Here is a 13,612-nt window from a genome sequence, read left to right on the forward strand (position 1 = left end):
GGGTGGGTGGGAGGGGAGCATTAGTTGGGCATCCAAGAAACAAACCTGTGTTTCCCATTATACGATTGAATATGAATTTATTGCATTACCAGTTGCTAGAAAAGAAGCGGATTGGCTAAGGAACATGTTACTGGATACAAAGTTGTGGCCACAACCTATGTCAGCCATTTCCATAGTTTGTGATAATGAGACAACTATGTGCGTAGCTTACAATAAAATGTATTTATGGGAAATCAAGACATATAAGCTTAAGGCATGCTTATATAAGAGAGTTAGATACAAATGGAATTATAGCTATAGTGCATGTGAGATCAAATAAGAGTTTGGCTGGTCCACTTACAAAGGCATTAAATAGAGATGCAGTACAACAAACTAATGAAGGAATGGGGCTAAGACTCTTAATGGGAACCCGGCCAACTTTGAGTTAGTTTATACTGTAACAACATAGTTCAATGATTAATAACAAGTTGCTTGTGTTGTTTAAGCATGAATCTCCTCGTTTAGAGCCTCGATTCTAGTATATTGTTTACTGTTATGTGAAGAGTTTAGAAGTTGTTAAATGCCTGTAATAACATAGGAATAATGACAAACCCCTAAGTGCATATTGTTACAAGAAAGAGGGTGAATTAATTCTTAATGGAATTAGCAAATGTCTGCAGTAACAGGGATATAAAATCTATTTCCACCTATATGAATATTGAAGTGGTGCCACTCAAACCAAGGTTTAAGGAGTTGATCTTGTAAATATTCATGAATTTGGATTAGCACATGGTCATAAATAAAGGTGGCAACCGGTTCGGTTTAACCGGTTTTAACCGGTAACCGGACCGGTTAAACCGGAACCGGAACCGGTATAACCGGTTAACCGGTTCCGGTTAACCGTGTATTAGTTTACCGGTCCCGTTCCAATATTTTGGAAACCGGAACCGGACCGGTTAAACCGGTTTAACCGGTGAAAATAAAAATAAAAAAAATAAAAAAGAGTCGTTGGGCCGTTGTTAATGGACCGTTGGCAACGGTCCATTTGCAAAAAATGGTCGTTGCCAAACGGTCATTTTCTTAATTTTTGGCCCCCAATTTTTTTTTTTAACACTTTAACCCATCCCCCACCCCTATATAAACCCTTCTTCATTTTCATTTTAATTCACATCAATTCACTCTTCTTCATCTTTCTCTCAAATCTCAATCTCTCAATTATAGTTACTTTGCAATAATTAGCCACAAAGTCTTATTATAGTTTCAACCTTCAATTATTTATTTTGCAATTATAATATTGTTGGTGGAGTTGGTGATTTTGCAACAATCCTAAGTAGCTTTGGTGGATTTGCAATTCTAGCCGCCTTCACTTTGTTGGAAATTAATCCGGCAATTTGGTACCTTCGTTCCAACTCTATCTTTAATTTTCGCAATTTAATTCTAGCAATTTATTTTTCGCAATTTAATTTACGCAATTTAATTCTAGCAATTTAATTTGTTGTAATTTATTTTCTTGTGATTTATTTGATTGTGATTTAAATTAATTCTATTTAATAATGTCAAAGAGATTAAGACGTGGTGCCGATAGTAGTAGTCGTACTGTTAGGGGTGCGCTTAATGAGGAAACATTTGTGGAAGAAACACCTAATGTAGGTATTGATATTGGTGGAAATAATCCACTTTTAGGTCATGAGGCAATGCAACAACATTTTACCGACACTTTTAATGAAGACTTAGATGATGATGATGAAACACAACCCCCCGAAAATCCCATAGGAGATACATGTCCTGCACAATCACATACACAAGACAAACCGCCTAGAACTCGTAAGCCAACAGCTAAAGTTTGGAAATTTATGACTAAGAATAGGGAAAACCAATCAGCTACATGTAATATATGTGACCAAGTATTTAGTTTTAAGTAAGAAACTGGTAAGGATGGTGGAACGGGTACACTAAATGCTCATATGAGAACCAAACATATGGATATTTGGGGAGAGCAAACAGGTTCAAATGTGGGGGGGGATTCAAATGACGATAGACCCAAGAACCGGTAGAAATTTTAAGTATGACAAGAAAAAAGAACGCGTAGAAATAGCTAAAATGGTAGCTTATGATTGTTTACCATTTTCCTTTCCCTCGGGTTTGGGGTTTGTTACTTACATTCAACGTTGTTATAACCCGTTATTTGAGGGTATTCCTAGAAGTACTTGTAGAGCCGATGTTATAGATTTGTTTAAAAAATATAGATTTTATTTGCACCATGTATTTAATTCTTTAAATTGTAATGTTTGTCTTACCGCTGATTTGGGTCTTAGTATTAACCATTTAGATTTTTTTGCTATTACATGTCATTGGGTTGATGACAACTGGGTTATGCAAAAAAGAATTATAGCTTTTTTATACGACGAAGGAAAAGGTCGTCACGATGGAAAAATTTTAGCCGATTCAATGTCTACTATAATGAGATTTTTTAACATTTATAGAAAAACACTTTGTATTGCTTTAGATAATGCTTCTAATAATACAAAGGCAATTGGTCTTTTAAAAAGAGAAATAAACCCTCCTCTAACAAATATTTTTCATGTAAGATTTAGTTGTCACATTTTAAATTTAATTGTTAAAGATGGTCTTGAGCATTTTGATGATTCTGTTCAAAAAGTTAGAAATGTTGTTGCGTTTCTTTTTTGTAATGCTAATAGGGGAAGAATTAGAGATTTTAAGAATGCTTGTGTGGAAAATAACCTTAGACCTAGGAAAATTCAAGTAGAAATTGAGACTAGGTGGAACTACACTTACATTATGCTACAACAAGCATATGAGTATAGGATTCCCATACAACAAGTTCACAACAAATATAATATTGATAGTGAGGATTGGTTAACTTTTAGGCATTGGGAAGATGTTAAAGAATGTATTGAACTCTTAGAAATTTTTTATAATGCAACTCTTGCTTTTTCTAGACAATTCTATCCCATGGTAACCGGAATTTTAGCCTACTTAGCGGAAATAGCTAGAGTTTTACAAGAGTATAAATATAAACCCGATTATCAAGTGGCTATTTTTGAAATGATAATCAAATTTAAGAAGTATTTTTTTCCCATCCCAACTTTATTTATATTGGGTTCCCTTTTAAATCCTTGTTTAAAAGTGTCTTATACTAAAAATTTGGTTAGTCAAATTTATACATTTTTAGAAATTGAAGAGGGAGTTCAACCATCTTTAGCTGAAGCCGATCTCGCTATTGATGATGAGTTTAGAAGAGTTTTTACTCATTATTCTAGTTTGGAAGAACGTGCTACACCCGTTGCTCCACGCCCTACTACTTCTCAGAGTAGCAAAAAGGGCTTGTCGGGTTTAAAAGTTTTACATTCACAGTCAACTTCTTCTTCTACTGCAAACTTTGATGAATTTAACTTTTATTTGATGCAGCCAAATGTGGATATCATCCAACTGGATGAGGTGGACGTCTTAGCATGGTGGAAGAAGTACAAGGCAAGCTATCCGGTACTTTCAAGAATGGCTCGAGATATCCTTACGGTTCAAGTATCAACCGTGGCTTCGGAGAGCGCATTTAGCCAAGGAAGACAGCAAATTGGAGACCATAGACATTCATTATCCGGCTTTAGCTTGCAAGTACTAGTGTGCATTCGAGATTGGATTAGATCGGAGCGACGCAACCAAAACTCAGAAGCGGAGGAAGGCGAAGAGGAAGAAATTGAAGATTTGATAGCTAGTGGACCGGACCAAATGGAAGACTTTGAAGATATTTTCATGACCGAATATGATGTGGGGGAAATTAATGAAATGGTTCAAAATTGGTGATTTTATTATTCTACTATTTTTGTACAACTCATGTATTATTTGCAAGTTAAAAAAAAATACAACTTGCAAATAAATGTTATCCAAGAATGAATAAGATATATGGCTCATTGAGCTTTCTTCTATTTACTTATGTTCATATTTTTACTTTTATTAAGTTAGGAATATACCTAAAATATACTAAGAATATACTTATAAGTATATTAAGTTATATAGTATACTTAAACATATATAAGTATATATAGTATATATAGAAAAAATAGTATATATAGTATATAAGTATAGGTATATATATTAAGTTATACATATATATAAGTATATAGAGTATATAGTACATATATATATGTAAGTTATATATATATATGTATACGAAAAACACTATTCTGTATTGCTGACTTGCTGTTAGGCTGTTAGTCAGTAAATATTTAAACTTTAATTATAAAGTTGTATAACATATGTAAATATACCTACAATATACTAATAAATACTATCTATATATATATATATATATATATAATACAAAAACAAAAACAAAAAAGATTTTAACTACTCCAAACCGGACCGGTTCCGGAACCGGTTAAACCGGAACCGGTTAAGCGGTTCCGGTTTTTTAACCGGAACCGGCCGGTTCCTTAACCGGTTACCGGTCCGGTTCCGGTTGAAACCGGTTAACAGCTTTAGTCATAAACATGCTAAAGCATAATGCTAGATTGTTTCGCTACTTAATAGTATTATGTATGTTATACTTTAGATTTGACAAAAGGTGTTGTGGTTCAAATCTTAGGATGCCAATACCTTTATCAAATTTTAAAGTATTTTTTTAAAGTATTTCCACTAATGAAAAGTTCAAATGTGCGTAAGATACTTTTCGCTATGCATGATAGTTGTAATATGTGGGATTGATGAATAGTTGTAATATGTGGGAGTTTCCCATGTCGGTGGCACAAAGCCACTTTGTTGGCTTTATAAGGCTAAAACCTATTAAGTCTAATAAGATGACCTTTTGGCATATTTAAAAGGATATGTGCATTTGTATATATTTAATTACTAGTTTTTATGCACGTGCGTTGCACGAAGATCTTCACTCAATTATTTATATGAAAGAAATTATTGTAAAGCAATTGATTTAGGAAAAAATACAACAATATCTTAAATGTTGAAATCAATGTTATTACATTAAAATAATACTTGAAATCAAGAGATTGAATGTCGTTTGAACCCGCAAAGATTATCAACTTAGTTAGATAATATCATTGTTTTAAAAGGCAGTGTCAGGACTCGCTGTTGCACCCTATTTTTACCAAGGCTAAACAAAGCACAACTTATGGAGCTCTGAAAAAATTAATTATGTACAGAGTCGCCACCTAGCATTTAAAGTATACTAGGGTACCTATAAATTTTTAATATATGCAGCTTAACATGGTCTACGAAAATAAGTGAGATTCTAGGTAAGGGTTCAAATTATTCCGAAGGGAAAGTGTTAGGCATCCTTCAGAATCCACAAATGTGGTTCCCGGCTGGACCAATTTAACTATTCGAGGGATGTGTAAAAAGGCTTGATTATTACTTACAAAAATTAGTAGAATTTAGACTAAAGAATAACTAATATGACTATTCACATAAATAATCGTGCAATATGTATTTTTTACATATGTGATATAATAATTACTTTTTTAAAAAAAGGTTATGTGCAACTTAGAAACTTGGGTATGTGACAAAGGTATAAAAAGAAAATGGACATGAAATTATTTTGCACTCGAAGTGAGTTAACTAATTTAACTAGTTAAGTATGTACGTCTAATCAATTAATTATGAGAGTACATTCTAAAGCCTAAATATTGAGGCAAATCACCCTATTTATTCACTTAAGTGTGCTAAGCTATTGAATTAAAACTCTAGCGAAACATGATAACTATAAGAATATTAGCTACAAAAATAATAACTGCCTAAAATTAATTTGTCTAAAATACATAAAATTTAAATCACCTAAGCAGATCATAAATAAATACAACCAACCTACACTCTAAAAAATAAAGTTTCACTATATTTTATGCTTGCATAATTTAAGAATGTAAAAGAAAATATAAACAAAGAATTTAGAAGCTATTTGAACTTCGTTTGAGTGCCATCTTCAAAAAGTAACTCCGGATACCTGCGTGAGACTTAATAAAAATGTTAGTAAGAAAATAAATAACTATCAGATGAATTAAAGAAATAATGAATAAACTTAAAATAAAAACCCGTCTTTGTACATGGAAGACCTTAGAAATCGACGGAAATTTCTTCATCGGCCAACTATCATCATTGCAAGGACCAAATGAAATAAAAACTTTAAACAAAACACAGGAAGAAACTGGAGTTGAAGATGAATCTCAGTATGAATATGGAGATTGTGAATGTGAAGAAGATGAATAATTCCATGGATTTTGCTGATCTGTTGTGACAAAGTCATAAGAACGTGAAGCTGAGCAACCCATTAATGGATTAGTTAATAAAAAATGAATCTTTTGAACTAAATTGAAGCAACACAGCCAAAAAATAAAAAATAATAATAATAATAAAAAAAAATCTTTGAACAGAAAACAAGAAACTTAACAGCAACCCATTAATGATTTAGTCAATAAAAACTGAATCTTTTGACCTAAATCAAAGTACCCAAAAAAAAAAAAAAACTTTGAACAGAAAACAAGAACTTAACAAAAAAAAAAAAAAACTTTTTAGCACAAAGCAAGACCTTAACAGGAAAAGATCAAAAAAAAAAATTCACAGAAAACAGGAACTTAACAGAGAAAATGATTCTTTTTTTTTTTTAGCACAAAGCAAGAACTTAACAGAAACAAATGAAATATCTGAAGAGAGAACAAGAACTTAACAGTAAAAATGGAATCTTTTGAGCAGAGAACAAGAATTTAATGAACAAAAACGACGTCGTTTAGCAAATAGCAAAAACTTTAACAGGAACAAGAAAAGAAATGATTTGACAGAAAAGGAACCTTTACAAGAGAAAAAAAAATGATGAAATGTTTGAGAGAAAGAAGGAACTTTGTGGGATAAAGGAGCTAGTTGTGAAAGTACAGTTGGGAAGATGAAGAAGGTGCAGTAGTAGGCATGGAAAAGGAAAATGTAGGTGCTGCTGAAGAACTCAGAGTTGACGGTGCTGAGCTCAAGGTCGAAAATAAAAATGCTGGTGGGGAGGCCGTTGTTGGGGTTCGCTGGAGCTCCGAGCCCCGGCGTGGAGGGGAGTGGCGGCTGTGGAAGTGGGGTGAGGGGAGAGAAAATTAGGGTTTTGAAATCTTCCCATGTGCTGGTGTGTATTGTGTAGATGTATAGAATGAAGACAAAGGATGAAAAAAAAAAAAAAGTTAATCCCACCCTTTCTTATAATATCAATGAACACCCTCTTTTGTTCAAAAAATAAAAGAATGCACCCCTTTGTCCTCTCAATGCTTATTTTAATCCTTGGGTTATTGTCTAATGAGGAATTAACCCTTTTAACCATTGTATAAAAATTTATTAATCAATGGATCAACAACCCAACCCATCACCTCAAATGTATAACTTTTAAAAAAGGTGACGAGACCTTGACTTGATCGAATTCTTGCTCTGTGTTAAAAAATTACTTGCTCCGATTTTCTCTACACTGTCAGACTGTACTAAAATATAGTTAATTAATACATGTATAAATAATAACGCAAGTATAAAATATAAACATTAATGTCTATGATATGAAAATGTATTGCTATAAAATTAAGAAACAATTATTAATTGCACAAAAAATGGTAGTATTACGCTGTACATGTGCAAAATAATGATTCTTAAAAAAAATGACAATAAATTGAGAAAATTCCTAAAATAAGGATAATCATCAATAAATTGTTGAAAAATGTAAAAATGTGTAAAAAATGTATTTCGTGCTCTTTAACGAATCAGGGCCCCCCAAAACGCTAATTTTAAGCACGTCGAGCCAAAATTAGGTGTCAACAACTTGTCCCTCTTCGACCGGAGACGATGAAAGAGTTTTCGGACGAAGACGTTGACATGTAACCTATTTTGGCTCGACAAAGAATTGCTAAACGGATATGTACGGAGAATGAGGCCAGACGTTAGTAGAGCTTTGACAATACTCTTAGTCCGTCGGCGGGGTTGCAATAAAAAGAAAAAATGATAAACGGGAAGGATTGTTCAGGGCCGAAAAAAAATGTTCGCATACCCACGTCGTCGCTTCCAAAATTGCCCCAGTATGGAGCTACGAGATACTGGGAGGGTGCAAGATTGCATACTTGCTGGGGAAAGAATGATTCTCGTCCCGATGTGACCAAACTCTGCATAAAGGTTCCTACATATCTCGTCAATCACGAGAATCAGGTGAATGTAGTTCGAAAGGTGATAACTAATAGATGCTGTGGCAAATTTTGATCGTCCAATCAAAATTTTGCCCCAGTGTTGTTAGAATGGTCCTAGCAAGTGTAGGATGAAGAACGGTCCTATTATGTAACGCCTTTTTTTTTTTTTTTTTTTAAGCCGGCATGATGCAATGCGTTTGAAGGGTATCTGAAAGTGATAATGCAATGCATGTGCAGTGTTTGCGAGCATTCGCAAAGCAATGATGCAATGTATGTGCCGTGCATCTGCGAGCATACGCAGGACATTTAAAACAAACAAATGCAGGTACGGTGCAATGCGTCTACGAGCATACGCAGGGGCATTTGAAAACAATAAAACAATGCAGGTGCAGTACAATGCGGCTGCGAGCATATGCAGGGGGATTTGAAAACAATAAAGAAATGCAGGTGCGGTGCAATGGGGCTGCGAGCATACGCAGGGGCATTAAGAAAATAATAATAAAACAAGGCAGATGCGGTGCGATGTCTTATGCATCAAAGGGCGGTGCGCGGCCCGTGCAACATATGAAAGGCAGTGCTCAGCCTTATGCAGAAAATTGAAAGGGCGGTGCGCAGCCCAGGCAACATATGAAAAGGCGGCGCTTGACCTTATGCAAAAAAATTTAAATGGGCGGTGCGCAGCCCGTGCAACATGACAGACGGTGCTCAGCCTTATGCAGAAATTACAAAGGGCGGTGCATGGCCCATGCAATATATGAAAGCGACGCAAAGGGCGGTGCGCAGCCCATGCATCAATGAAAGGCGGTGCTCAGCCTTATGCAGAAATTACAAAGGGCGGTGCATGGCCCATGTAATATATGAAAGCGACGCAAAGGGCGGTGCGCAGCCCATGCATCAATGAAAGGCGGTGCTCAGCCTTATGCGGAAATTACAAAGGGCGGTGCATGACCCATGTAATATATGAAAGCGACGCAAAGGGCGGTGCGCAGCCCATGCATCAATGAAAGGCGGTGCTCAGCCTTATGCAGAAATTACAAAGGGCGGTGAATGGCCCATGTAATATTTGAAAGTGACGCAAAGGGCGGTGCGCAGCCCATGCATCAATGAAAGGCGGTGCTCAGCCTTATGCAGAAATTACAAAGGCGGTGCATGGCCCATGCAATATATGAAAGCGACGCAAAGGGCGGTGCGCAACCCATGCATCAATGAAAGGGGGTGCTCAGCCTTATGCAGAAATTACAAAGGGCGGTGCATGACCCATGTAATATATGAAAGCGACGCAAAGGGCGGTGCGCAGCCCATGCATCAATGAAAGGCGGTGCTCAGCCTTATGCAGAAATTACAAAGGGCGGTGCATGGCCCATGTAATATATGAAAGTGACGCAAAGGGCGGTGCGCAGCCCATGCATCAATGAAAGGCGGTGCTCAGCCTTATGCAGAAATTACAAAGGGCGGTGCATGACCCATGTAATATATGAAATTGACGCAAAGGGCGGTGCGCAACCCATGCATCAATGAAAGGCGGTGCTCAACCTTATGCAGAAATTACAAAGGGCGGTGCATGACCCATGTAATATATGAAAGTGACGCAAAGGGCGGTGCGCAGCCCATGCATCAATGAAAGGCGGTGCTCAGCCTTATGCAGAAATTACAAAGGGCGGTGCATGGCCCATGTAATATATGAAAGTGACGCAAAGGGCGGTGCGCAACCCATGCATCAATGAAAGGCGGTGCTCAGCCTTATGCAGAAATTACAAAGGGCGGTGCATGGCCCATGTAATATATGAAAGCGACGCAAAGGGCGGTGCGCAGCCCATACATCAATGAAAGGCGGTGGTCAGCCTTATGCAGAAATTTAAAAGGGCGGTGCATGGCCCAGAAAGTATATGAAAGCGGTGCTCAGCCTTATGCAGATGCAATGCAATGCGGCCGCGAGCATACGCAGGGGCATTTGAAAAATAAATAAAGCAATGCAGGTGCAGTGCAATGCGGCTGCGAGCATACGCAGGGGCATTTGAAAACAATAAAGCAATGCAGGTGTGGAGGGTAACGTCTTTGCTTCGGTGCGAATGAAGTGCAGAAGGTAAGGTCCTTGGGCCATGAAATGGTGCCTTTAGGCGATTAGAATGATGCCTTTAGACTATGACGCCCTCGGTGTCCTATTGTGGGGCTGGACGAGCCAATGCAGTGTCCTACTGTGGGGCTGGCCGAGCCCGTGCCTTTTCTCTCGAAATGCGCCATTGGTGGAATTTTTTAGGGCCCCCTCAAAATTTCTGTCCCAGTTTAGAAAACAAACAAAGATTTGCATACTTCCCGCGAAATGCGATGTGCACTTGCGGTTTTTTTTTTTTTTTTTTTTTTTTTAAGCTACTCAAAAATGTTCTCCCAATTTCATTCTTCAGCGAAAAAAAATACGAGGATCTTTCATGGTAAGACCAGATGTCGATACCTCATAGAGTTAGTAACAACACAACAACATTGAACTATATTTACTGTGCAACAAAATTAAGAAAAATAGCAAAATCTAGCAAAAATGATTTTTTTTTTTTTAATAACAATGATTTATATCACATGCCTCAACTTCAATTGGTACGAACAATTAGTATTATGCATAAGAATTCACCATTATTTATCGTCCAACAAACCAAGATCGACTTATTGGTAATTTCTACAGCTTCAAGTGGTACCTCAGACATACCTAAGGATCGACAAGATTGGTTCATTTTGCTTCAAACAAGGAATATGAACTATACCTATTCTCATGTTTCAAGTGCCCTCACCAGAAAGAAAGTCACTTTTCACACATATTCAGTATTTTTGAACTTTGGGACATCTAGAGAAGTACACTCAAACTCAGAAAGATGTTCAATGCTTGCAATTGTAATACCATAAGCTTGGCCGTCATGTAAGTATCCACTAATGAGAGAAACCTTAGCATAGAATCACGTAGGGCTTGTTATGGTGTTGTAATGTAGGCTTGGGAAAAGGGTAGGATATTATTTGGGTAAGGAGTGACTAATCCTTCCCTAAGCGTTGCACTATATCTGTGCTTAGTATTTGTGTGCTCTGACGCTGATCTACTTTGTTTTATTGTCCCTTTCTTTTGTACTTGTGCGGCCTCTTTTTCAAGTTAAAGCCCCCCTTTTTTTTTTTTTGAGTTTAGGGTTGCATGCCCGAGACTCTGTGGGGATTAAGAGAATTGACCTGGGTTGCATGCCCGAGGTCTTGATAGTAATTCCAGGTTGTATGCCTGAGTGTGAAAAATAAAAAGAAATAACGGGTTGTATGTCCGAGATCCCGAATGACTGAGTTTTTTTTTTTTTTTTTTTTTTTTTTGTGTGGGCTCCTTCTTGCTTTGGAGGTCGTTCTTAGCCTTTGTTTTTCTGGGACGATCGAATCTTTTTTTTTTTTTTTTTTTTTTGAAGCTTCAGCTCAAATCTCTATCCGCAGTTGCACGTTTTTTTAGTACGCTCAGGGAGGTTGGGCCAAGAGAGAGATAGTGCATGTAAGCACTCAGAAATGGTATAGGCTTATGATGTGGTGGTAAAAGAAAAGGCTTTAGGCTCAAAGGGGGAATGCTAGGGATAATGTCATTGGTAGGCTAGAAAGGCTCAAACGGGTCAAAGAAGGCCTACGATCCTTTTCTATGCTGAGTGTTACTCATAATTTCGCCTCAACAGACATTCAGGCCAAGTTCTAGATCACAATGCAATGCAACTGAACGCTATATAAAGCTCACCACACAATGCACATGAAACAATGAGGTTTGTTTTGTTCTTGTCTTACAAGCATGCAAGAGAATTTTCAAGTGCCACTTAAAGTGTGAATGAGAGGTACCAAAAGAATCTATAGTTTACCACGAAGTCAGTCCTTTCCATCATATTGATTGTTACTTGTTTCTTTCCTATGCACATTCTAACTGTGTTGGTACCAACCAAGTTAAAGATATGAATCTAAAAAATATTTTTTGTATTTTTTGAATAAGGGTACCGAACCCAAAAAGGGTTGCCTACGTATCTCATCTTTGATGAGAATCAGGTGCGCGTAATTCGTTTAAATAGGATAGAAAGAAATAAAATATTTTTGTGATTTTTCCAAAATAAAGGATGTTTTTTTTATGAATAATGAATACCGAACCCAAAAGGGCTGCCTACGTATCTCATCAAAGAAGAGAATCAGGTGTGCGTAGTTCTTGCAGATAGGGTAGAAAGAGAAAAAAAAAAGATTTGTGATTTTTCAAAATAAAGGATTTTTTTTTATGAATAGTGAATACCGAACCCAAAAGGGCTGCCTACGTATCTCATCAAAGAAGAGAATCAGGTGTGCGTAGTTCTTGCAGATAGGGTATAAAATGCATGATTGAAGAAAAAACATTTTACAAAATGCAGGGTTCGACGCAAGTCAACTAAAACATAGTTAGATAAAGTGCTAAGGTAGTGCAAAGCAAATAACAACAATATTTATTTAAAAACAAAACATGTAACAAATAAAGAGTATGTGAAAAAATGAAAAAAATGTTCGAAATAAAAGATAAAATTCAACCTAGCTAAAATAACTGCAAAATGAGATGTACAGTAACCTAGGAATTCTAAGAGTTGGTTTTCCTATGATACAAGGCTCCCGAGCGGACTACTCGAGTGAGAAGGCTACGCGGTCCCCGTTACTCGGGCACCCCGTGCATACGCCAACTCTCCTAAAATTTGGATTCTACGAAAAAAATTCGCGGGTGCGCAAAACACACCTCGCGTGTACGTGTGATAGTGTGAGTTTTCAGAAGTGGAGGAAATATGAACGGCATGCCATTTTATATAAACCGATAACACATATGAATATTAATATAAAACCACCAAAAGATAGCAATCAAAGAGAAACAGTAAAAGCAAGATGCATAATTTACAATAAAGTAAAAAATGAGTATGGTAAATAAAACTTGCTAGTAAAAAAAGCAATAATACAGTGTATGAAATTAAAAGCAGATATGTACTCAAACAAATAAGGGAACAAAGGGAAAGGATATACATGACGAATAAATACAGGCAAGTAAAATAAAGAAAAATTCAAATAAAGACAACATACCTCGAATAACAAATTGAGTCCATATGGTTAGAACCTAAGTGTCCCCAGCAGAGTCGCCAAGCTGTTACACCCCATTTTAATCCGGGAGTTAAAGCGGAGTACAACATATTGGAGATTCTTTGTTGCTTGTTTAAAGAGTCGCCACCTAATTGATTTTTACGGTGAATTAGGACACCTAATTATTAACAAAGGTAAAGTTAAAACTAAACCTCTGTTAATAGTCTGCTTAACCAGTGTGATTTTAGGTAAGGGTTCTATATTATCCTAAAGGGAAGGGGTTAGGCATCCTTTAGAATCCGTTAACTCACGGTTATCCGACTAAACTTAGGTTAATTAATTAAGATTAAATATAGTGCTTGAATTTTAAGAAAATAGCTTGTACAGTTTATTAAGGT

This window comes from Lycium barbarum, chromosome 6 (assembly GCF_019175385.1).
Source record: "Lycium barbarum isolate Lr01 chromosome 6, ASM1917538v2, whole genome shotgun sequence".
NCBI lineage: Eukaryota > Viridiplantae > Streptophyta > Magnoliopsida > Solanales > Solanaceae > Lycium > Lycium barbarum.